This window comes from Rhinopithecus bieti, unplaced genomic scaffold (assembly GCF_001698545.2).
Source record: "Rhinopithecus bieti isolate Rb0 unplaced genomic scaffold, ASM169854v2 scaffold_53, whole genome shotgun sequence".
In the NCBI taxonomy this organism is placed as follows: domain Eukaryota; kingdom Metazoa; phylum Chordata; class Mammalia; order Primates; family Cercopithecidae; genus Rhinopithecus; species Rhinopithecus bieti.
The window spans coordinates 1,701,313-1,727,851 of NW_016803161.1; the positions used below are offsets into that span (position 1 = coordinate 1,701,313).

The 26,539-nt window shown below is 39.7% G+C and overlaps 1 protein-coding gene and 1 pseudogene across 1 annotated transcript in view; one reads left to right on the forward strand and one right to left on the reverse strand.

The window, feature by feature from the left end:
* PTP4A1 (protein tyrosine phosphatase 4A1) overlaps positions 1–26,539 on the forward strand; it is a 52,619-nt gene that overhangs the window by 9,238 nt on the left and 16,842 nt on the right. The window contains exon 2 of the mRNA XM_017867564.1: positions 12,280–12,630. The gene's annotated coding sequence lies outside the window, so the exon portion shown is untranslated. The remainder of the gene's footprint in view (positions 1–12,279; positions 12,631–26,539) is intronic.
* On the reverse strand, positions 10,619–12,700 carry LOC108526476 (60S ribosomal protein L7a pseudogene; annotated as a pseudogene).

Sequence of the window (26,539 nt, forward strand, 5' to 3'; positions counted from 1 at the left end):
AAAATTAAAATTAAATATTTATTAAATTAAAATTAAATTAAATATGTTTAAAACTAAAATGAAAGGGGCTTCCATGGATTTATGATGATAAAGTGAACGAATTAAGGAGAATACTGTTCTTAACCATTCTTAAGTTTACAAGTATTTTTAAGAGGGCGGGGAGAGTAGAAGTATTTCCTGGTCGAGGCAAAACCCATCTAACCATGGTTTTCAAATTTTCACTAGAGCAGTAATTCTCAAAATGTGGTTCCTGGACCAACAGCATCAACGTCCCCTGGGAATTGTTAGAATGCAAATCATCAGGCCCTATTCCAGACCTAGTGAACCAGAAATTGTGCAGTGGAGGGGGAAGGAAGGGAGAGAGAGAGAGAGAAAAAGAAAGAGAGAAAGAGAGAGAGAGAGAAAGGAAGGAAGGAAGGAAAGAAACAAAGGGAGGAAGGGAGGGAGGGAGGAAAACTTGGTCCAAGCATATAAAATACTGCAAATACCAAGAAATAGCATGCAAAAAGAAAAAAACAGTTGAGACTGCAAAAGAGATTTTCTTATTTTTTAAGACAGCATGAAAATGTGCTTTAGTGTTCCCCTACAATAGTTCAAAACTTTTAGCTCTCCCAGAATCACATGGAAGGCTTGTTAAAACACAGAGTTCTGGGCCCTATCTCCAGAGCTCTGATTCTAGAGGTCTGAAGTCCAAGCCAATTCTGCATTTCTAACAAGTTCTCTGGTGTTGCTGATCATACTAGGTATGGGAACCACATTTTGAAAAGTAATAATTTTTATTTGTTTATTTATTTTTATTTAATTTTTTTGAGACAGAGTCTCACTCTGTTGCCCAGGCTGCAGTGCAGTGGTGCAATCTCAGCTCACTGTAACCTCCTCCTCTTTGGTTGAAGCAATTCTCCTGCCTCAGCCTCCCACGTAGCTGGGATTACAGGTGTGTGCCACCACACCTGCCTAATTTGTGTTTTTTTAGTAGAGTTGAGGTTTCACCATGTTGGCCATGCTGATCTTGAACTCCTGACCTAAGGTGGTCCAACCACCTTGGCCTCCCAAAGTGCTGAGATTACAGTCATGAGCCACTGTGCCTGGCCTGAAAAGTACTGATTTAGAATAATGAATAAATTATAACCTGTAGAATTTATTTAAAATTACATAACATGTAATATTAACAAAGATATAAAGAGTTATTCGATAAGTATACTTGACCTACCACCTAACCTGAAGGATTAAACATTACAGTGTAGTTAAAATCCCCTATATCTCCCTCCAGGATTCCATCCCACTTCCAACCTCAATCATAGGAGTAATCACTAGCCTTCAGGATTAATCATTATTCTTTATGGTTTGCAAATCAACAAGGAACAGGAAATCTAAAAGAAATAGGCAAAGGATGCCCAGGTGTGGTGGCTCATGCCTGTAATCCCAGCACTTTGGGAGGGTGAGTCGGGCGGATCACAAGGTTAGGAGATCGAGACCATCCTGGCCAACATGGTGAAACCCCGTCTCTACTAAAATACAAAAAATATTAGCCAGGCTTGGTGGCGTTGCCTATAGTCCCAGCTACTTGGGAGGCTGAGGTAGGCGAATTGCTTGAACCCAAGAGGTAGAGGTTGCAGTGAGCTGAGATCATGCCACTGCACTCTAGCCTGGCAACAGAGGGAGACTCTGTCTCAAAAAAAAAAAAAAAAAAAAAAAAAAAAAAAAAAATAGGCAAAGGATATGAATAGGCAGTCTTCAGAAAAAAACTCAAAAGCTCAGCAAATGTATGACGATATGTTTAAACTTAACAATCAGAGGTATACATATTTAAAAAATAATAATACTATGACATAACCCTTTAGATCCATTGATGGACAAACATTGGAAAGTTGGATAATGCCAAGTGTTGGAGGGTTTGGGGGTGGGGGTAATAGGAATGGTGGACACTGATACAGCCTTCCGGAAGACAATCTGGAGTTTCTTAGTCAAATCAATATAACTATACACCATGCCCCTGCACTTTAGCTCCTGAGTATCCATCCCTAAGAACTTTTAAACATCCAAAGGGAGACATGTTTGAGGATGATGATGGAATCTGGTGTACATGATTGGGGAGTAGATAAACAAAATGTGGTAGATGCACTTACTCCTTAAACAGCCTACCATCCAACCATTAGCAAAAGCAGGAGCCCAGATGTATATAGAATCATAAATAGATCTTAAAATCCAGTCCTGGGTTTAAAAAAAAGGGGGGGCCAGGCACGATAGGTCACTCCTGTAATCCCAGCACTTTGGGAGGCTGAGGCAGGCAGATTGCTTGAGGTCAGTTTGAGACCAGCCTGACCAACATGGTGAAACCCCATCTCTACTGAAAATAAAAAAATTAGCCAGGCGTGGTGGTGCGTGCCTGTAATCCCAGCTACTCAAGAGGCTGAGGCAGGAGAATTGCTTGAACCCAGGAGGCAGAGGCTGCAGTAAGCCAAGATTGCTCCATTCACTGCACACCAGCCTGAGCGACATATAGAGACCCTGTCTCACAAATGAAAAAAGAAAAGAAAAAAAAGACACAAAATGAGATTTCTATCACAATACCATTTATGTAAGTTAAAATGCATGCACACAAAACAGGATGCACATCAAACACATCAGAATGGTCATGAGGATGGCGAGGAGACGTAGAAATAGCAAATAGGACCCCGTCTCTATTAGGACCAACTTGGTGAAACCCCATCTCTACTAAAAATAAAAAAAAATTAGCCGGTCTTGGTGGTGGCCACCTATAATCCCAACTACCCGGGAGGCTGAGATAGGAGAATTGCTAGATCCCTGGGGGCAAGATCGCGCCACTGCACTCCAGCCTGGGTGATAGAGCGAGACTCTGTCAAAAAAAAAGAAAGGAAGGAAGGAAGAAGGAAGGAAGGAAGGAAGGAAGGAAGGAAGGAAGGAAGGCCTCACAGGATGAATAGTGTGCCATAAACTAAGGAGGATAATTAACTCAACCTGAGTTCTTTATAGTTTAAAAGAAATCTGCATCTCATCCTAGAAGAGAGAAAACAATCAAAGCAGGTTTTCTTCTTCCATTACTCGTATCAGTATCTCCCATTGTCTCCCTCTTAGCCAGGTGCCCTAGATTCCCATTCTCTTTGGATAATTTTGCTAAGGAAAGGTTTGGGAGGCCAAGGCGGGCAGATCATGAGGTCAGGAGTTCAAGACCAGCCTGACCAACATAGTGAAACCCCATCTCTACTAAAAATACAAAAAATTAGGAGGGCATGGTGGTAGGCGCCTGTAATTTCAGCTACTCGGGAGGCTGAGACAGGAGAATCGCTTGAACCCAGGAGGTAGAGGTTGCAGTGAGCCGAGATCTCGCCACTGCACTCCAGCCTGGGTGACCTTGTCTCAAGAAAAGCAGTTTAAGTCTCAAAGGAATCTAGCACTAATAATGGAATATCAGATTTTGGGACTGATATTTCCAACCTCTTTGCATTCATGTATCACCCCTTGATTGATGAACTTATCATATATTTCACCGAGCAATTAGAAGCAATCAGAAAGGCAAGGCCCTACTGTCTCCATCCAACTCCATCAAAAAAGATGCATTTATTAATAGATTTACCATTCCTTCCTACTACTGTGAAATGTCACTACTGCCTTCTGAAAGCCAACCTTCTTATGCCCTTAATGGCTTCACCCCTGCTTCTCTTTCACATCATCAATATTTCCCTCTGTATTATGTCATTTCCATCAACTTACAACCATTTTCTAGTGTCTGCCATCTTTTTTGCCATTTTTAAAATATAGTGGTAAATACACATGAATTTTTTGCATAGAATTTCCTCCATGTTTTAAAAACTCTCATTTGGTGGATAAAGAAACTGAGGTATATACACAATGGAATACCACTCAGCCATAAAAAGGAATGAATTAGTGGCATTCACAGTAACTTGGATGACATTGGAGAATACTATTCTAAGTGAAGTAACTCAGGAATGGAAAACCAAACATCGTATGTTCTCACTCATAAGTGGGAGCTAAGCTATGAGGATGCAAAGGCATAGGAATGACACAATGGACTTTGGGGGACTCAGGGGAAAAGGGTGGGAAGTGGGTGAGGGATGAAAGACTACAAATTAAGTGCAGTGTATACTGCTTGGGTGATCTCACAAATCACTACTGAAGAACTTACTCATGTAACCAAACACCACCTGTTCCCTAATAACCTATGGAAACTTTTTAAAAATTAAATAAATAAGTAAAACTCTCCTTTGAACTCAAAACTACTAAATCTGACTTAATAATCTACCCCTTTCCAAGTCACAGAAAACTTTTCGAGTCCAACCTCTCTGGATTCCTTCTTCCCATGTTGCCTCTCTCCAATCTCTCTCGAGTTCAGTTTTTGCCCCAAGACTCAATGATCTAACCTTATTCCACCTAATTTCTCCTTGGCACTTCACATGGTTGACCAGTTTTCTCCTTGACGCATAGTTTTCACTGACCCAACACTCGCTGCTTTGTCTTCCTTCACCGACTGCCTTTTTGCAATCTCCTTTGCCAAACTCTCCACTGACCTCTACATATTAAATCCATTCTTCTTCACAAATCCTACATCCTTTCCATTGCTGTATATACAAAATACATCACATATTATCACCACCTCCACCCCTGCCTGATTCATCCAAGCCATGATCACGTCTCCTAAACTACTGCTCTAGCCTCTTATCTCGTGTTCCTAACCCTTGCAAACCATTCTCTATAAAACAACCAGAAGCATCCTTTTATTTTTATCTTCTTGAACTTTCAAACTACAAATTTAGAATAGTATAATGAGTTCCACTACCCATCACAACATTAATTAACATATAGCCAATCTTTTTTCAACTACATCCCCCACTGCACCTTCTCCTGGCTGGATTATTTTAAAACAAAGCTGTGACATCATTTCATCCACAAATTAGAGTGCTCCTTTGAAACATAAGGCAGTCATGTGCTAGGGTGTCTCATGTCTCAGTTTGCCAGAGTTGTCCCTGTTTTAAAACTGAAAGTTCTTTATCCCAGGAAACCCCTCCATCCCAGACGTTTTGTGATCATTCAGACATCAACTAAAATGAACCCTCCTCAGGGAAGATCTGAAAACTTCTTTTTCTTTCTTTCAATTATATCATCCTGCAGGTTCCCTTCTTGGCACCTTTCAAAAGTTGCTATAGTCATATTGAAATATTTGGATCTTGTTTACTGTCTAATCCTCCCACTAAAATATAAATATAAGCTCTTAGGCTGGCCGCAGTGGCTCAAGCCTGTAATCCCCAGGCACTTTGGGGAGGCCAAGGACGGCCCGGAGTCACAAGGGTCAGGAGATCGAGGGACCATCCTGGCTAACATGGTGAACTCTGGTCTCTACTAAAAAATACAAAAACTAGCCAGGCGGAGGTGGCGGGCTCCCCTGTAGTCCCCAGCTTTACTTGGGGAGGCTGAGGCCGAGAGGAATGGTGTGAACCCGGGAGGCCAGCGAGCCTTTGCAGTGGAGCTGAGACCGGCCACTGCCACTCCAAGCCCAGGCCGACACAGCGGAGATCCTCCCCTCAAAAAAAATAAAAAATAAAATAAAAAAATAATAAATAATAAATAAATAATAAAAGCTCTTTATGAAAAGGGATCTTATCTAACTTATTCACTATTTTGTCTCGTACTGAGAACAGCATCTGACAGGAAGAATAATAATTGTTCATTGAATAAATGCATCTACATATTCATAGGGCAGAGTGCTGATGATTGAACGTGAAGAAGGATATATCACATGAACATGGAAAGAAGATTGTGACCTACACACTGTGCCCATTCATCCAATTGGTTCCCCAGTCAAGAGTCCAATATTTGGGAAGCAAACCCTAATCTTTTACTGAAACACCTGGGGCAAATCAGGTAATGCCTCCTAAGTCAAGTGAAACTTATAATGACATTCTCCTACCTATCTGCCTCTAGTTTAATTTCTAGCAACTTTCTCCCCAGCTCACAATGTAATAAGAGTTTCTTTTAGATCCTCAAAGTATATTTCATTTTACTCTTCGTGTTTATTTGTACACAAAGGCATCAATAGTCCCTTGTTATTCTGTTTTTAGGAGTTGTTTATCAACTTTTTTACAAATATAGAGAAATAAAGTAGTCCGAAGTTTAATGAACTTTCAGATGTCAACCACTCATTTTCTTTCCCACATTGTAATTCTCCACCCCCAACCCCATATTTCATGTAAAGGAGTTTCCTTTTCTGCCTATGAGCTGGTATGCCCTAATTCTACTTACGATGGTGGGGAGTAAAAACTACCAGACACTGTCCCTCGGACAATTGTCCGGAGGGCTTTACCACAAATCATCTTAGTTTTCTAAACATTCTTTGATGTAATTTGAGATATGAAGAAAAGATGCAAGAAAAATATAAAGAATTCCTGCATACTTCTCACTCAGATTCTCTGCCACATGTTTCATCATCCTCTCTCTATGTATGTACATACACTATTTCTTTCTCTATACTGTTTGCAAGTAAGTTGCAGACATGATATCCTTAACACTTCAGCGTCCTAAAATCGCAGGGTCCAAAAACAGGAATATATATTCTCTTATATAACTGCAGCACAATTATCAAAATCAGGCAATTAGCATCAATACAGTAGTCTTAGCTAATCCACACTAGCTAGGATTTCTCTAGTTGTCGAAGTAATATCCTTTATAGTAAAATTAAAACCTGGGTCTCAGACTGGCTAGAGTTGTCATGTCATGTTTGCTTTGATCTTAATAGTAGGTCAGTCATTATTTATCTTCTATATGACCTTGATGTTTCTGATTATTACAAGCCAATTATACATAGAATGTTTGTCAGTTTGGGTTTTTCTGATGTTTCCTCATGATTAGATTCAGGATATACTTGTTTGGCAGGAATATCCCCGAAGTGATGTTATTTTCTTCTCCATGTATCCTATCAGGAAATGCTTGATGTTAATTTCTCCCATTACTAAAGATATTAACTTTGGTCACTTGGTCAAGGTGATGACTACCAGATTTCCAAAATAACTACTTTTCCCTTTACAATTAATGCCTCCGAAGAGATACTTTAAAGTTATATAAATATCATATTACATATCAAACTTTCATCCACTAGTTTTATCATCCTCTGATGATTTGGTCCTAAATTATTACCATGATAATTTCCAAATGGTGATTTCTAATTCTGCCATTTCTTCAGCATGTACCAATTGGCATTCTACTGTAAGGAGGTTTCCCTTCTTGCTCAAATACTTATTTAAGTTTGTACTAATTGATTCTCCTTTTATTCAGTGAGTTATAATCTGTTTCTATCTTCTTTTATTTTGATACTCAAATCATCCCAGCTTTGGGGCAACTGGAAGTCTCTTAAAGCAGATTTTGGTGTCCTTTTCATGTCTTTTTCTTCTTCTGCCTTTGAGTACTTTCTTAGTCTCTGGCTCAAACAATTTTGGGCGTTGAAATTTCTTAGGCCAGGCGTGGTGGCTCGTGCCTGTAATCCCAGCACTTTGGGAGGCTGAAGCAAGTGGATCACCTGATATCAGGAGTTCGAGACCAGGCTGGCCAACAGGGTGAAACCCTATCTCTACTAAAAATACAAAAAATTAGCTGGATGTGGTGGTACACACCTGTAATCCCAACTACTTAGGAGGCCGAGGCAGGAAAATTGCTTGAACCTGGGAAGCAGAGATTGCAGTGAGCTGAGATCGTGCCATTGCACTGCAATCTGGGCAACAGAGCAAGACTTTGTTGAAAGGAAGAAAGGAAGAAAGGAAGAAAGGAAGAAAGGAAGAAAGGAAGAAAGGAAGAAAGGAAGAAAGGAAGAAAGGAAGAAAGAAAGAAAGAAAGAAAAGAAAGAAAGAAAGAAAGAAAGAAAGAAAGAAAGAAAGAAAGAAAGAAAGAAAGAAAGAAAGAAAGAAAGAAAGAAAGAAAGAAAGAAAGAAAAAAAGAAAGGAAGGAAGGAAGGAAGGAAGGAAGGAAGGAAGGAAGGAAGGAAGGAAGGAAGAAATTTCCAGTCTTGTCTTATACTTTTCCTGACCCAGCCCTGGAACCAGTAATATCTCAATAAGGCCTGTTTCCTTTTAGGGGAAAATAGTATTTAGGAACCGAAATCTGAATATTATTAGACATGCTCAAAATTCAATCTAACACTCCAAGATTCATTCTAGCTTTCCCATGTTCCATATTTGTATCTACTTTTCTCTAGCAGTGAGAAATCTGGCTCTAAGAAGAAAGAAAAAAAGAAAGGAAAGAAAATAAAAGAAACCTGGTTCTGTTATTCAAAATATATTTACTCATTTTCTTAAAACAAGAATATCCAGAAAGTAGTTTCAGAGTTTTAAAAATATTAAAAATAGAACTATTATGTGATCCTGCAATCCCACTTCTGGGTATATATCCAAAGGATATGAAATCAGTATGTTGAAGAGACATCTTCCCTCCCTTGATCATTGCAGCATCATTCACAATAGTCAACAAATAAAGAAAATGTAGATTTTAAAACGTGGATAAAGAAAGTCATATACATAATGTGTATATGCAGTATATATGCACACACACATAGGAATACAATTTAACCTTAAAAAAGAATACTGTTCTTTGCTATGACATGAATGAACCTGGAGGACATTTTGCTAAGTGAATTAAACCTGGCACAGAAAGACTCTATGATCTCTTATGTGAAATCTAAAAAAGTGAAAATCATAGAAGCAGAGAATAGAATGGTAGTTGCCAGGGGTTGAGGATTGGGGGAAAATCAGGAGATGTTGGTTAAAAAGTACAACATTTGGCCAGGCACGGTGGCTCATGCATGTAATCCCAGAACTTTGGGAGGCCAAGACAGGTGGATCACTTGAGGTCAGGAGTTCAAGACCAACCTGATCAACATAGTGAAATCCCATCTCTACTAAATACATAAAAATTAGCTGAGCATGGTGATACATGCCTGTAATCCCAGCTACTTGGGAGGCTGAGGCAGAAGAATTGCTTAAACCGGGGAGGCAGAGGTTGCAGTGAGTTGAGATCGTACCATTGTACTCCAGCCTGGGCAACAAAAGCGAAACCCCGTCTCAAAAAAAGAAAAAAAAGTATAGAGTACAACCTTTCAGTTAGGATGAATAAGTTCTGGAGATCTGTTACCCAGTATAGTGACTATAGTTAATAATAATGTGTTACACACATGAAAATTTTGAATAGATTAGATCTTAAATTTTCTCATCTCAAAAAAATTATGTAAGGTGATGGATACATTAAATAGCTTTATTTCACAATGTGTATGTGTGTGTGTGTGTGTGTGTGTATATATATAAACAGCACACAGTAAACCATAAATATATTTAATTTTTGTCAATTACGCTTTACACCTTAAAAAAGTTGAGAAAACATTCTTTTTTAAAAAGTTGTGGATCAAAGTAGTGATAGATGGTTTTCACTTATTTTCCATCAAAAGTTTATTTGAGCATTCTCTTTCACAGGCACCATTTTGGCTCTGCGCTTCTCAGATATAATAAAATTAATCACACTTAAGAGAATGCCTTTCAGGAGTTCAGAAGTTTAAGGCTAGTAAGGGGGATTTTTTTTTCTTTTTTTTTTTTTGAGATGGAGTCTTGTTGTGTCACCGAGACTGGAGTGCAATGGTGCGATCTCAGCTCACTGCAACCTGCGCCTCCCAGGTTCCAGTGATTCTCCTGTCTCAGCCTCCCACGTAGCTAGGACTATAGGCGTGTGCCAACATGCTGGCTAATTTTTGTATTTTTAGTAGAGATAGGATTTCACCATGTTGGCCAGGCTGGTCTCAAACTCCTGACCTCGAGCGATCCACCTGCTTCGGCCTCCCAAAGTGCTGAGATACAGGCATCTGCCACCTTGCCCAGCCAGGGGAGGATTTTTTAATGCTACACAGACCCCAGATTTATTTCTCTGCCTTTGTTCTTGCTCTCTCCAACATTTATTTAAAAATCACAAATTTGATTTAAGGTTTTCTTGCTTAAAAGCCTTTAAAGTTCCCCATTATCTCATCATTTCATATTCCCTAGTATGGAATATAAATTCTTTCACAATCAGGAACTTGTTTCATTCCCTCTAGGCATTCCCTGTTTCTTTCCTGCCCACATCCCCCATATTCCAGAACCCACTATTCTGCCACAACTCAGCTCTGAGGTCGTAACCTCTTCATGAAAGCCTTTTTTGAATCCTAGGTCTCAATTAGATGACCCTCTCTGATTTCCCTTAGCACTTCTTATTTTCCCTACTATAGCACTTTCTGCATTACTGTGATTTGTCTGTTATAATCTGAAGTCAGGCTTTGAATCCAGATTCAAATTATTTGCTATGTGACATAACATTTCTGTACCTCAGTTTCCTCATCTGCAATGTAAAGAACATCACAAGATCTACCTCATAGGTTTGTTGTGAGGATAAAATGAATTGATATGTAGAATAGGCCTAGAATGGCACCAGGCAAGCACTCTAAAGTGTTCGCTACTCACAGCAGTATTTATATATCCTTATGCCACATTCCTACATAGATGCTCTCAGTTTTTTTGTTTGTCTCCATCGTAGCAGCCTGTGAGCTGTGTAGAGCCTGTGACCATGTCCTGTTTTTCCTTCTATTCCTCTCTCCAAGCACAGCCCAGAGTACCAGGGTACATGGTAGAAGTTCAGAAAAGGTTAAGTTAATGTAAACACAACCCTGATTTAATTTTTGAAGGAAAATTTGTATTATTTTAATTATTTTTATGTACAGAAAACTCAACAGTGTACATTTAACCCAGCTTAGTGGCAAGTTCTTTAGCCTTTGCCTTTTCAAGCTTGCCGATGCAAGCCACAGACTTGGGACCCAGGACATTGCCTCCCCAGTGACGGCGGATCTCATTTTATCTGTCATTGTAATCCATCCTGATAGCTTCCAGTAGCTTAGCCAAAGCGTCTTTGTCTTTGAGTTAACCTGTGTGAAGGCGACAGTGGAACAGGTCTTCCTGTGGACTAGATGGCCCAGTCTTGCCTTCCCCTTGGTAATGCAGTAAGGGACCCCCATTTTACCACACAGGCCAGGCAAGAAGACAACCAGCTCGATGGGATCCACGTCGTGTGCAATCACCACCAGCTGAGCTTTCTTGTTCTCTACCAAGGTGGTGACGGTGTTGACTCCTGCTCGAAGGACAGATGGTCTCTTAGTGGGGATGTCCCCTTTTCCAGCAGTTTTCTTTTTGGCCAGGGCCAACACCCTCTGTTTCTTCTCTTGCTTTGTCTCTGATCTGTACTTGTGGGCCAGTTGAAGTAGCTGAGTAGTTGTTTGGTGGTCCAGGGCCTGAGTGAACTAGTTAATTGCAGGAGGCACTTTCAGTCCCTTATAGAGGATGGCTCTCCGCCGCTGCAACCTGATAGAGCGGGGCCATTTCATAAAGCCGGTAAGGTCTCTTTTGGGCTGAATGTCCCATCCAATGTCAAAATTCTTAGGCTGTTTCTCAAACAGGGGATTCACCACTTTCTTAACCTCCTGCTTCTTCATGATAGCAGGGCTGGAGCCACCTTCTTCCCCTTGGCCTTCTTTCCTTTTGGCAGGAGGAGAGAGCCTGATTTATTTTTAAAGATGATAAAATATTGACAAGATTTGAAGTTTTTTTTTTTTTTAAAAAAAAGAAAGAAAGAAAACCTTTATGTAGTATATATACACAATGGAATACTCTTTATCCCCAGAAAAATGGAATCCTGTCATTGGCAGTAACATGGATAGAACTGGAGGACATTATGTTAAGTGAAATAAGTCAGGAACAGAAAGTTAAACACAGAATGTTCTCACTCATATGTAGAAGCTAAAAAAAAAAATAGTTGATCTTATAGAAGTAAAAAGTAGAACAGGGTATACTAGAGGCTTGGAAGGGTAGAGGGAAGAGGAAAATAGGGAGAGATTTGTTAAAGAATACAAAATTACAACTACATAGGAATAAATTATAGTGTTCTGTAGCATTGTAAGATGCCTGTAGTTAACAATAATATTCAGTTTCAAATTGCCAGAAGGAGGATATTGAATGTACACAACATAAAAAAGTGATAAATGCTTGAGATGATGGATACGCTACTCTGATCTAATTAATCACTATATGTTATATGTATCACATCACTACGTACTCCATAATATGTGCAATTATTATGTGTCCATTTGAAAAGTTTAAACAAATGAAAATATTGAAAGAAAAACTTTAAAACTGAGAAATGTGAGCCATACTAGATAACTCTCAGTGACTGGTTTTTTAATCTACATAATAGATTCAAAACAAAATGCTTCATGAGCCCCTCCCTGGATTGCAATTAACGGCGGTGTGAAAAAAAGATGATGTGATTAATCAGAGATAATGTAATCAACCAGGGAAGAAAAGGTGTGCCCCCCCCCCACCCCTTTCTGGAGTATAAAAGGAGTTGCAAGAGGCTTGGGTCACCATTTGGTGAGCTGAGGGTGAAGCTGTAAAGGTTGAAGCGTTCTTCAGACGACTCTACCTGAGGGTGAAGCTACGAAGATTGAAGCGTTCTTCAGACGACTCTACCTGAGGGTGAAGCTACAAAGGTTGAAGCGTTCTTCAGACGACTCTGCCTGAAGAAAGAACACTGCTACATCGAGGGGTGAGTAGGCCACACGAGCTTTCATGATAAAGGGCCTGTAAGAGCTCCTCGAGCCTTGGTTGGAGTGCATATGTGAATAGGAGGTTTGTTTTTAAACATTTCCATAGTGATATTGGGTTTTGGTTTGTTTTTTTGTTTGTTTTTGAATTGAGACAGGTTCTCCCTCTGTTGCCCAGGCTGGAGCACGGTGGCATGATCTCAGCTCACTGCAGGCTTTACCTCCTGGGTTCAAGCAATTCTCCCTGCGCCAGCCTCTGAGTAGCTGGGATTACAGGCACCTGCCACCATGCCCATCTAATTTTTTGTTTTTTGTAAAGACAGGGATTTCACCATGTTGGCCGGGCCAGTCTCAAACTCCTGACCTCAGGTGATCCGCCTGCCTTGGCCTCCCAAAGTGTTTGGATTACATGCATAAGTCACCGTGCCCAGTCCCGTACTTTTTTTTAAAATAACCTTTATTTTTGCTTTGAGAATCTAATCGTACATGCTTGACCATAATTACCTGGACCTTTTGGAAACTGTTGATAGGTTTTTTTATTTATGAAAGTATTACAAGCCACTATGGGTAATTTGCTGTTATTGTTTGGAGATGGAGTCTCCCGCTGTTGCCCAGGCTGGAGTACAGTGGCTCAATCCCTGCTCGCTGCAACCTCTGCTTTCCAGGTTCAAGTGATTCTCCTGCCTCAGGCTCCCAAGTAGCTGGGACTACAGGCATGCGCCACCACGCCTGGCTAGTTTTGTATTTTTAGTAGAGGCAAAGTTTCACCATGTTGGCCAGGCTGGTCTCGAATTCCTGACCTCAGGTGATCCCCCTGTCTCGGCCTCTTAAAGTGCTGGGATTACAGGCATGAGCCACTGCACCCAGCCGCTGTGGGTAATTTGGACAACAACAACAAAAAATAGAAAATAGAAAATAAAACATCCACAATTCATACTGATTTCACAAATAGTCACTATACGCATTTTCACATATTTCTTTCCATGCTTTTTTCCCCATATACAAATATTTTGTCTCAAAACTAGGATTCTATCATATTAAGTTCATTATTTTTAACATTGTTTTATGATCATAACCTTTTTTAAATGAATATTCTTGGGAACTATGATGTAGGTAGTTGCACAAGAGTCTTCATACAGATGTACCAGAACTGTATTTAACTTGTCACCAAAATTGCAAAGTAGTAGAGAGAATGTATATCTGTGTATGTCGATTGTATTCAAACCATTTTTTCCTCCAAAGTATACTATTCAACTTTGAACTACAAATTTTGCATCATCAAATAAGTCTTCAGTAATTGTGTGATACAGCTTAGTCTAATGTAATCTGTTGATGTCAAAGCTCTGCTTTTAATACAAGGCTGAAATTTTGTACCCGAAACCATGCTTCAGGGCCATAAAGTAACAGGATGCTGTTGGCGACTTGGGTTCAGGTAGAATCTCCTATGGTCACTGAATGATTTTCACACACAATTTTGGTCTCCATGACTGTATGTTTCACTAGTGAAAGCCAAAGGTCAATGTGCTTCCTCCTTATAAATAACCAGTTACATGGGTGGCCTAAAAATAAAGTTCTTCTTGGCCAAGACAGGTTAATGAAAGTCAGTTTGGTATCCTGTCATGCAGTATAGCTATTTTAGTGTCTCAGTGTTGCTAAATTTGTCAGCTTTCCCTGGACATTAACACATATTTAGATCTTGATGTTCTAACTAATGAATGACAGCTAAGGAATGTGTACGTTCCTGGTAAAGAATTTATTGTATTATCACTGATTAGGTTGGGGGAGTTGGAATTTAGTATCTGTGTATAGAAGCAGGAAAGGTAAATTATGATTTAAAATTCACCGGATTGTAGGAGAGGAGAAAGGAAGAGGAAATTGTGTCATGAACATAACCAAACTAAACAAAACCATTGCCCAGCCTGGGATTATAATTGTAATGGAGTACAATTAACGTAGTTGACGCAGGTTATTCAAAAGGTTATGACTACAGTTGTTTAAAACAGAAAATACGAAAGAAAAATAGCAGGGCATCAAAGTTAGTAGTATCAGTTGGCCTTATTTTAAGAGGCTTATAACCACACCTGAAAATTTCCAATTACCAATCTAGAAATTTCCATAGACATTGACTATATCTGGGGAGGGGAGGAGTAATTCAGTGCTTTAATTTAAATTTTAAAAAATTCAGAAGACTGAAAGCACAAATATTCAAAGTAACAGATGGTAGCCTCCTCTCAGAGGCAATAAAAAGACTTTACAATCCTCACCAGAAGTGTATTTAGTTATAATTTAGTTTTGCAGTTTTTTTTAAGTATATTCCATTACAGTAGAAATTTTCTCTATTCTTGTCAAGCTTCTGGTCTCTCTTAAACCTCAAAGCATATGAAAAGCATTCTATTCATGTTCTTTTATCATAATACTGGGAGTATCTTGTCCAAAACTTGACCAGAAATTCTTATACACTTTCTTCTAGACTGAAGTCCCAAATCCTTAGAAGACTATTTCAAGGGCTTTACCTCCACTGCCACATTACAACCTTCCAGGCCGAATTAGGTATCTCTCCTCAGTCTTCCCACAGCACACAATAAGGAACATCTATTATATAATTTAGGCCGGGTGCGGTGGCTCACGCCTGTAATCCCAGCACTTTGGGAGGCCAAGGTGGGCAGATTACTTGAGGTCAGGAGTTCAAGACCAGCCTGGCCAACATGGTGAAACCCCATCTCTACTAAAAATACAAAAATTAGACGTGGTGGCCAGCTACTAGGGAGGCTGAGGCATGAGAGTAGCTTGAACCGGGGAGGTAGAGGTTGCAGTGAGCTGACATCACACCTAGCCTGGGTGACAGAGTGAAACTCTGTCTCAAAAAAAGGAACAATTTATCAAGCTGTATTGTCACTGTTTACATATGGGTCACTTTTGGGGACAATCTTACTCTTATTTATGTTTGTATATCCACCTCTTAGGCAATGCTGGTGTATAGTAGATTTTCACAGAAATTATATCAGAATCATACAAGGAGACAATTGTGTTTTTAGCATCAATGCCGGAAGTTCTGAATCACATGGTATGGTTTCTGTTAACATGTGGTTGATATCAGAACACAGCCAAGCAAAGCAGCAATTATTCCATGTATTCCTAGAAGATTCATACCTCCTTTTCTTTTCATCTTTCCACTCCCAAAGCAATTGCTCTTCATTTCTGGTAATATAAGAATAGTGCTAATTGACCCTTTCTTCTCCAAAGAAGATCTAGTTGGCTCAGCAAAGAAAATGGATTCTGTAGATCTTTAGAGGCTGCCCTGAGTAGAGGTACATGACTTTCCAGGGCAAACATTTCCATCATTAGAGGATTGAAACAGATTTTTAGAATGAAACAAGGACCTTTGGAGAGTTCACTGGAAATTAGAATATTTAACCATTCAATATTCTTGTCACAGTCATTAGATTAGATCTAGACTAATAGGAAGGAAAATCCTTGAAATTCCTGATGCCCAAAAAGTATCTCCCTTTCTCCAGTGTCTTCAGTCATCCATTTGTATAAATGACATGAGGCCTGGGTTACCGGAAGTATTACTACTGCCAGTGTAGCTGCCGCTGCTATCATAGTTCTTGGCACCACAAAAAATCTCTGTGCCTATTGCAGTAGTTATGGAGGATTTTGTCTCCCTGAATGATATATCAACTTTGTATTACCAAAGGCATACATCCACTCTGTCTAGCAATGATGAGCTACCTGACAGCAACAGTACCTGGGAGCTTTTAGGATTCACAGACCCCACCTTGTGAATCAAAATCATCTCAAGTGCCTCTAAAGGGCTTGGAGGCCACAGCCTCAGAGAAATTTGTATATTAATTAATAGACCTATGGATCCCAATTTTATGAAAGGAACAATGAGTCTGGGAGTTCAGCTTTCAGTTTTCGTTTTGTTTTCTTTTGTTTTCAGATATGGTCTAGCTCTGTCACCCAGGTTGGAGTGCAGTGGCAGGATCTCAGTTCACTGCAAGCTCTGCTTCCCTGGCTCAAGTGATCCTCCCACCTCAGCCTCCTAAGTAACTGGGATTACAGGCATGTACCACCACACCCAGATAATTTTTGTATTTTTTGTATAGAGCTGGGGTTTCACCATGTTGACCAGGCTGGTCTCAAACTCCTGACCTCAAGTGATCCCCCTGCCTCCACCTCCCAAAGTGCCAGTAACACAGGCATCATCCATAATGCCTGGCCCAGTTTTAAGTTTTGAGTGGCTCATTTACTCGGTGAATTCTAATCTCTTTTTAAGTAAAACGGGATAGCTCCTCCCAATGCAGTGTTAGAGTCGGGAAGAGGTGCAATCAGATAATAAAAGGGAAATCATTTGAGGAGTTAAATTGCATGGAAATGCAAGGTTCATTTCTGTTATGAGGACCTCCCATTGGCTCTGAGATAAATGCCACTTTCTGTGAGCACTTGGATAGGGTGAGTCACTTATCCTTCCAGAGCTTTTTTCCCTGAGGTATAATTGGAGGATCTTCCAGGCCTTTCCAGCTCTACCTTTGCATGGCTCTAAAATTTGTTCATCTTATGTTTAGAAAAATTTTATTCCCCAGCACCGTACTGCATTTGCTGCCTTTCATCACTCTAACAGCTTTTTAAATCTCAGCTCCTCCAAAAAGGCATGTAGACGTAAACACTTCACAATTTCCTTTTACAATGACCATTGCAGGTAGAAAGGCTGGGTTATGTAGTTACAGTGCTTTGCAAAGATAAAAACCACTTTAAAATAAAAGATAACTATGTAGAAGCCAAGAATTTTTAAAAACTAAGAACCTTAAGGGTCATTTCTAATGGTTTTCATAGTATCATAAATTGTGTGCATGGCTGCAGAATAAAAGCCTAATTAGGGTGTGACTATCACAGGATATTTGCCATACTGAGTTAAGTCCTATAAGTACAGTAGCCACCTACCAGTTTTCTCTTCCCAAAAGGATGCAATTGAAGGAAAACTATTGTAAATACAGATGCTTCTTGACAACTTACAATTGGGTTATGTCCTAATAAACCCATCTTAAGTCAAAGAATATTTTAAGTTGAAAATGCATTTAATATCTCAGTACAGCCATGGCAAAAGTGAGACAATCATAAAAGTTGAACCATCATAAGTAGAGGGACCTCTGTATTGTAAAATCTGTTCTTAAATAAGCTCTTTATCAATACCACTGATTGGTCAGTAATTTCAATTTATGTATAGATTACCCACTAGTCAACAGAACATATGCAATTCACTTCTCAATTAAACTGTTTTTTTTTTTTGAGACAGAGTCTCACTCTGTCACCCAGACTGGAGTGCAATGGTGTGATCCCAGTTTACTGCAACTTCTGCCTTCCTGGTTCAAGCAATTCTCCTGCCTCAGCCTCCCAAATAGCTGGGATTATAGTTGTGTACCAGAACACCCAGCTAATTTTTGCATTTTTAGTAGAGACAGGCTTTCACTATGTTGGCCAGGCTGGCGAACTCCTGGCCTCAAGTGATCTTCCTGCCTCAGCCTCCCAAAGTGGTGAGATTACAGGAGTGAGCCACCGTACTCAGCCTCAATTAAACTTTAATATTATTCACCCTTTCTTTGGTATAACACAATAAAGATAATAGAAATATTTTCCCTAAATTTCCAAAAAGTTACTCCAGTTTTCAAGTTCACGTTTTGCAAATCTAAAAATCTAATCACCCTAATACAAGAAAACAATTTATTTTCTTAATTTAAAAAAATTTTTTACTGTGATTTTTTTATTTTGAGACAGGCGCTTGCTTTGTTGCCCAGACTGGAGTGCAATGCCAGAATCACAGCTCAAGGCTTCCTCCTGCCTCAGCCTCCAGAGTAGCTAGGAATACAGGTATATACCACTAAACCTGGCTTTTTTTTTCCTTGCCTATGTGTTTGTGTGTGTGTGTGTGTGTGTGTGTGTGTGTGTATATATAGTAGAGATGAGGTCTCACTATGTTGCCCAGGCTGGTCTCAAGCTCCCGGGCTCAAGCGATTCTGCCATCTTGGCCTCCCAAAGTGCTGGGATTACAGGCGTTGAGCCACTATGCTCTGCCTAATAAAACAACTTAAAGATATTACAGCAAACTTGCCCTAGGTGTGCCTTGTTAGGTATTTTCTCAGGGCATGGTTTCTGTATGCCTCATAATGCATAATGGGAGGATGATACCACAGGGGAAGTTAAGTCTAAAATTCTCTGAGCAAAGGCTTTGCCAAAGAGATCAGCATGTCACTATCGCTTTGGGTGAATCTGTACTACATCAATAATTTATTCCTGAGTCACTGATACTGCTTGTCACTTCTTGTTATTCATTTCAAAGAATAAAAAGTATGATTATTCTAAACAATAACGTAAAAGTGAATTGTTAATCGCCTTTTACAAGAAATGCCCAAATATGACAAGCAGAAATTAGTAAACAATCTGTAGCACTTAGGTGATACTATCGAAGATAAACCCATCTGTTATCATCATCACTTCTTGATTTCATCCTCTAATCTCATTGTCTGCTGCCAGATCCTGTTTCTCAGGGTTTCTGTTTTCTACCAAACACTAGCAGAGTCATCCAAACATCCTGAAATCAAGCATGAAACAATAATAGCATAAAATATGCTAGTTTCTTATTGAATACTTATTATGTGCCAAGCACTGTGTTAAGCACAGGGAAATTAACAGAACACAGCCCCTGCCTTGGATCTTCAAAAGGTATGAGGGAGATAGATGATGTTTAAAAAATGATTATCATCAAGCAATGAATGCTGCAGCAGAGGTATTTCCAAGGTACAATGGAAGTTCAGGGAATGGAATATCTGTGTTGCTGAGGAAATCAGGAAAATTTAATTTAAAAATTAATATTAGGTGTGGGCATGGCAGCTCATGCCTGTAACCCCAGAACTTTGGGAGGCCAATGCAGGTGGATCACCTGAGGTCAGGAGTTTGAGACCAGCCTGGCCAACATGGTGAAACCCTGTCTCTACTAAAAACACAAAACTTATCTGGTGTAGTGTGTGTGCCTGTAATCCCAGCTACTCAGGAGACTGAGGCACGAGAATCGCTCCACATATATATACACACACATATATATGAATGAAGGTTGAAATGAGTCGAGATCGCACCACTGCACTCCAGCCTGGGCTACAGAGTGAAACTACATTTCATAAAAATTAAAATTAACATTAGGTTTTAGGGGAAGTAGCAAGAGAACATTCCAGGTAAAAGGAATTGCAAATACAAAGCCATGGAGGTCTGAGAAAGTGTGGCATATATGTTAGAAATCACGATTGGTTTCAAACATCTAGAAAGCATAATGGAGTGCAGCAGGAGGTAGGGCTATAAGGCAGTCATGATCTTGAAGAGTCTTAAATATTTAAACATCTTGCAAAAGAGTTGGGACTTTGTCTAAAAGTCAGTGTAGGATCATTGAAGGATTTTGAGCAAGAGGACAGCAAGATCAGATATGTATTTTTTAAAATGACACTGAACATATGCTTTTTTTTTTTGAGATGGAGTCTCGCCCTGTCACCCAGGCTAGAGTACAGTGGTGTAATCTCGGCTCACTGCAAACTCCACCTCCTGGGTTCAAGCCATTCTCCTGCTGGGACTACAGGCACCCACCACCATGCCCAGCTAATTTTTGTATTTTTAGTAGAGACGGGGTTTCACCATATTGGCCAGGCTGGTCTCGAACTCCTGACCTTGTGATCCACCCGCCTCGGCCTCCCAAAGTGCTGGGATTACAGGCGTGAGCCACCGTGCCCGACTACATATGCATTTTTCAAATGCAGGGTGGATTAGATGGGACAAGACAAGTCATTGAGTTAAGTTATTGCAGTACAACTCAGAAAATATTGTGGAAGGAAGTAAAAGGGGGAAGGAGGGAGGGATGGAAGAGAGAAGGAAGCAGGGAAGGAAGGAAGCAGCAAATGAACAAATAATGCTTTTGACAATAAAAAATTAGAAGGAGGGGGACAGTTTCTGAGCCACTGCTCTCCAGTCTCAATAGAATGTGGTAACCAGTCAGACAGAAAAGAAGAAAAGGGAGGAGTCTAGTAAGACTGCCATGTCTGTGGCTTGAGCACCTGAGGGACAAAGTTTCCAGTCATTGTCTCATGATAACAGTAAGATGAACAGGTCTCATGGGGGAAGAGAGATTATTGACTAAATCTAAGCCATGTTGAATATAAGGTGCCTCAGTTCATTCCATGGAAATATATATACACCCAGAGCTCAGAAGAGAAGACTTTACTGGAAGCACATCTTAGAGTCATCACTGAATGTTTGGAAGTTGAGACCAAATAAGTCCTCTAAGTAAGTCTGAAACTGTAAAGTATATGAGAATGGCAGAGAAAGAATAGGAAATATTCTTTAAAATACCAACACCTATAGGGCAGCAAGGCAGAGGAAGACAGGCCATCCCAGGGGCCCCCATAAATGTAGGCAAAACAAGAGAGTTTCAAGAAAGAAATAAAGATATGGAATGAGTTTCCTCATCTGTCAAGTAGGATTGTCGTAAGACTTACATAATGCTCCTAAAGTGTCTATTACAGTGCCTGCACATAGTAAGCACTGAATAAATGTTGAAGAGTGAATAGCTTTAAACAGGACACATCAAAGGCCATAAGGATGGCTTGACTGTATGGAGGCATGAAGGATAGATCATTTTGCTCACTCTGCTCCCCTTATCAGTCAAAAGAACACTGGAGAGATGAATCACTGATGTTCACCATGTCCATTAGCGGGAAATTAACAAGTTTAACTTCACCAAAATCAGTTCACATTTACAAATAACATGCTAATGAAGAAAAATATATCTTATAAATACTCCCTTGTAACAAAGATTATTAAAGCTGTTCTACATTAATTAAAAGAATCATAATATAATGATACCTGTAAACAGCAGGGACTTCAGTGGAGTTATTAGGGGAAGTGATAGTGTATAAAGCTATTTGACAGTTTTATTTCCATCCTTACTTGTAAAAACAGAAAATTTACTTTTCACAATGAACACTAAATAAAAGAAAAATGGCTTAAATAGCAGCAAAGAAAAAATCATTTGGTTTAAAAAATGAATTTCACGGCCAGGCGCAGTGGCTCACACCTGTAATCCCAGCACTTTGGGAGGCCGAGGTGGGCAGATCATGAAATCAGGAGATGGAGACCATCCTGGCTGACATGGTGAAACCCCGTCTCTACTAAAAATACAAAAGTTAGCCAGGCATGGTGGTGTATGCCTGTAGTCCCAGCTACTCAGGAGGCTGAGGCAGAAGAATCACTGGAACCCGGGAAGCAGAGGTTGCAGTGAGCCAAGATCACGCCACTGCACTCCAACCTGGGTGACAGAATGAGACTCCATCTCATAAAAGAAAAAAATGAATTTCACAGCCAGACGTGGTGGCTCATACGTGTAATACTAGCACTTTGGGAGTCTGAGGCAGGTTTGCCCAGGCTGGTTTCGAACTCCTGGGCTCAAGCAATCCTCCTGCCTCAGCCTCCCAAAGTACTGGAATTACAGGGGTGATCCACCGTGCCTGGCCAGAATGGTGTTTTTTCTTGACAACAGCAACCCAGGATGGACATACCAGGAATATATAATATTGTCAAAGATTAGGGAGTGGCCTCATTCATGAAAGACTAAGGAAGGTACCTCATGGTAATGTACTTCATAACATATCTAACCAATTTCCATAGTTTTCATCATTTACAATAGTGCCTCCCAATAAAACAAATTACTTGAAAAGTGAAAAATACCAGCCTGGCAAACATGGGGTAACCCCGTCTCTACTAAAAATACAAAAAATCAGCCTTGAGGCAGGAGAATCACTTGAATCCAGGCAGCAGAGGTTGCAGTGAACTGAGATCACACCATTGCACTCCAGCCTGGATGACAAGAGCAAGACTCCGTCTCAAAAAAAAAAAAAGAAAGAAAGAAAAAAAAAAGAGAGAAGTGAAAAGTAAAAAAACAAAACACAAAGCCTTTTTTTTTTTTTTCTCTTGAGACAGAGTCTCATTCTCTTGCCCAGGCTGGAAAGCAGTGCACACCATCTAGGCTTACTGCAACCTCTGCCTCCCAAGTTGAAGTGATTCTCCTGCCTCAGCCACCCGAGCTGGCATTACAGGCATGTACCACTATGGCCCACTAATTTGTGTATTTTTTTTAAGTAAAGATGGGTTTTTGACATGTTGACCAGCCTGGTCTCTAACTCCTGACCTCAGGTGATCTGCCCTCCTCGGCCTCCCAAAGTGCTGGGATTACAGGTGTGAGCCACTGCACCCGGCCACAAAGCCTAATTTTTGAAATTAAGTTCAATAGAAATAAAGTTACCCTGTCAAATTGCTGTAAAAGTTTTTAAATGCTTGCTCCTGATTTCGATGCTTATCTCCTCTCAGATCAGTTCATAGATGGGCACCAGTTCACAGACTACAGTGGGAGTAGCATTAGTCTAGGGAACAACTTCTGTTGAAATAGCCATCAGAATGAAAAGGAAGGGCAGATTTTCAGTAAAGTATTGCATAATCATATTTTATGATTCACTTTTTACTAAACTCATGGAAGGATGACATATAAGCCCAAATGCCAGTGCATTTGTAATGGAATAATTCCTTTACAGGATCAGAACATGTAGGAAGCCAAATTAATAATTGACAGCTTGTTTGTTTAGCAAAGAACCAGAGAATAAGAAAGTAAATAACCTTAAGGGATATTTCAAGGCCATAAGTGCAGCCTAACAGAGTAATGGAAGCAGGGACTCTTACAGTTAAGCCACTGGAATTTGAATTCCAGCTGCATCACATAATACTTGTATGACCCTAAGCTTTCTGAGGCTGCATGTCCTGATTTTGATAATGGGGATAATATCAATCTGGAGAGATTTATGAAAGGATTAATATAGTGCTTAATACAGTAGCCAACACATAGTAAGCACTCAATAAATGTCAGTCAATGTTATTAATACTATCCTAAAATAAGGTATATTTCTACAACAACCAGCATGTTTAGTACAGATTCAATGCCTCTTCCCTAGACAGTGCCTGATAAACACTGACAACCTTCAAATCTTTAGACCTTTCTCCTCCGTGTAGCCAGTCATCATCTTCCTTCTGTTCTCACAATCTTCCTCTGGGCAGATAAAATAAAATTGATTTTGTTTCGCTTACAATCACATTCCAGGGCAGCCTCCTTTAGGTTATACCCAAGTCACCTTGGGTTTTAGATGTTTCCAAACGTTTAGAGGCAATTTCTTGGTTTATAGCCACAAGCATGATATATAAACAACTAAGTTCCCAGGGAGCTTCTCACTGGTTGGGCATTATATTCTCACATTTGATGGCTAATAAATACACATTGAAAGTAAATTATAATCAGATTAACTATCCAAGAACATGGAATCACAATGAAAGTGGTTATAATGTTTTTGACAATTGCTGTCAGGTTAGGATAAGATGGTGTTTCTATCTCTGCTGCAGAAAGCACAATAAGGCTACAGACCTATCAGTGCAACCTCTTTGAGCATTTATCTGATTTTTCTGCAACTGTAAGAGCAACATTTTTGGAAAAAAATTACAAAATATAGGAAATTACAAATAAAAAATTGTTCATTACATCACCCAGTGACACCCATAAAGTATTTAAATGTCAGTTATTACCTGTTAACATTTTAGTTGATTTCTTTCTCTTTTTTCGTAGTGTTGTTTCTTTTTATTTAACATTACAATTATTTATGTTAAAGACATTAAGTTTTTTTTTTTTTTTTTTTTTTTAAATTTAAATTTTTTTTTTTAAAAAAATTTAATTTTTTTTTTTTTTTTTTTTTTTTTTTTTTTTTTGAGGCGGAGTTTTGCTCTTGTTTCCCAGGCTGGAGTGCAATGGTGTGGTCTGGGCTCACCACAACCCCCACCTCCCAGGTTCAAGTGATTCTCGTGCCTCAGCCTCCCAAGTAGCTGGGATTACAGGCACCATCCACCACACCCAGCTAATTTTGTATTTCTAGTAGAGACAGAGACAGTGTTTCTCCGTGTTGGTCAGGCTGGTCTCCAACTCCTGACCTCAAGTGATCCAACTGTCTTGGCCTCCCAAAGTGCTGGGATTACAGGCGTGAGCCACCAAGATACTTTTAATATCTGAAAAGTATTTCATTATATAGATACTTTAAGTGATATCACCCACTATGAGTTGATTTTTTAACTAATTTCTATCTCAGAGTCTGAGTATTCTAACAAATTCAACAAAACAGTGCAAATATGTGTTTAGCACATAGCTTGGAAAACAATAAGAGCACAATAAATTTTAGCTATACTTGCCGTTATAGTAATCTATCAGGAGTTTAATTGTTCTCTTAAAACCTAAATACACAGTTTTTAGGAGTCCCGCTGCTGTATTCTCAAAACCCTCAGAAATAGTGTGTTTCTCTAAGTATAATTTGAGTGCCTTTATTTATTTTAAGTTTCTGGTTTATTCCTTACAAACATATTGCTAATGAAAATGTGAAATTATGAAACTTTTCATCAGTGTGTCTATACATTCAGCACCACAACATAAAATAGGCTCAAAATCATGGCTTTATATCTCTGGCCTTTGACAACAATTTGGAGGCAGTGGGGCATTTTGTGATGTAAATCTTCTCCATTGTATTTCTGTATTTCTAATCTCTCCACTTTCTCTGACTCCACTGTCCTGATCATAGTCAACAACAACATTGTCTTCCATTTGACAAGGGAGGAAATCTCAAGTGTTTCACCCTGTTAAAATCATTCTACTCCAGGGCCTTCTCCAATCCATTCTCCACAGAACAGAAAAACAATTTTCTTAAAACACATTTCCTGATATGTGGTGTGATTCACTGTCAGTGAAATAAATCCAAATTCTTTCCATGGCCTGCAAGGTCCTGCATGATCCAGTCCCTGCTAGATGTCTGGGCTTATTTCCTTCGCTTGTATTGCTGCAGTCCCTCAGGTCTTCCAACTCCTTGAGTACCACCAAACTCCCACCTGAAATTTCGTGTTGTCATTTCCTCCACCAAAAATATCTCTCTTCCTCCCCCTCTTTTTGTGATTCATTCTCATCATTTAGATCTGGATCTCCTGGGAGACACCACCCCTGACTTCACTGTCTAAAGTAAGTCACCCCAGTCATTCTGTTGACCTCCTTCACAGCACAGATTATAAATATATTCTATGCTTATTTACTTGTTATTTTCTCTCTTTCCTCAACTGTATATAAATTTCACTGGGGCAGAAAACATGTTTATGTTTTTCATAAGATAGCAGAGTGCCTGGCATATGCTAGGCATTTAACACATATGTGCTGGGGAAGGAGGGAAGGTTGACAGCCACAGCTGTGGATGTAGGTGAAAACCCCAAGGAAAGTGGAAAGTGAGTCCAGGAGGCCCTAGGACAAAACTCTAGTGAACACCATTGTTAATGGGATTGAGAGACTAAGAACCCTGCAAAGAAAACTTAGACAAACTGGGAATGGGATGCCCTAATAGAATTTTATGTGGGAAAATAATATGATAGAATCCAAATAAATAGTGGTTGAGTATTTATTATGTGCATTAATATGTCTGAGGATTAAAGAAATACATTATAGGACAACTATATTTAATGATGGCTCATGCTTGTAATCCCAGCACTTTGGGAGGCCAAGGCAGGCAGATCACTTGAGGTCAGGAGTTCGAGACCAGCCTGGCCAACATGGAGAAACCCCTTCTCTACTGAAAATACAAAAATTAGCCGAGTGTGGTGGCAGGTGCCTGTAATCCTAGCTGCTTGGGAGACTGAGGCAGGAGAATCACTTGAACCCGGGAGATGGAGGTTGCAGTTAGCCAAGATCGCGTCATTGCACACTCCAGCCTGGGTAACAGAGCGAGACTCTGTCTCAAAAAAAAAAAAAAAAAAAAA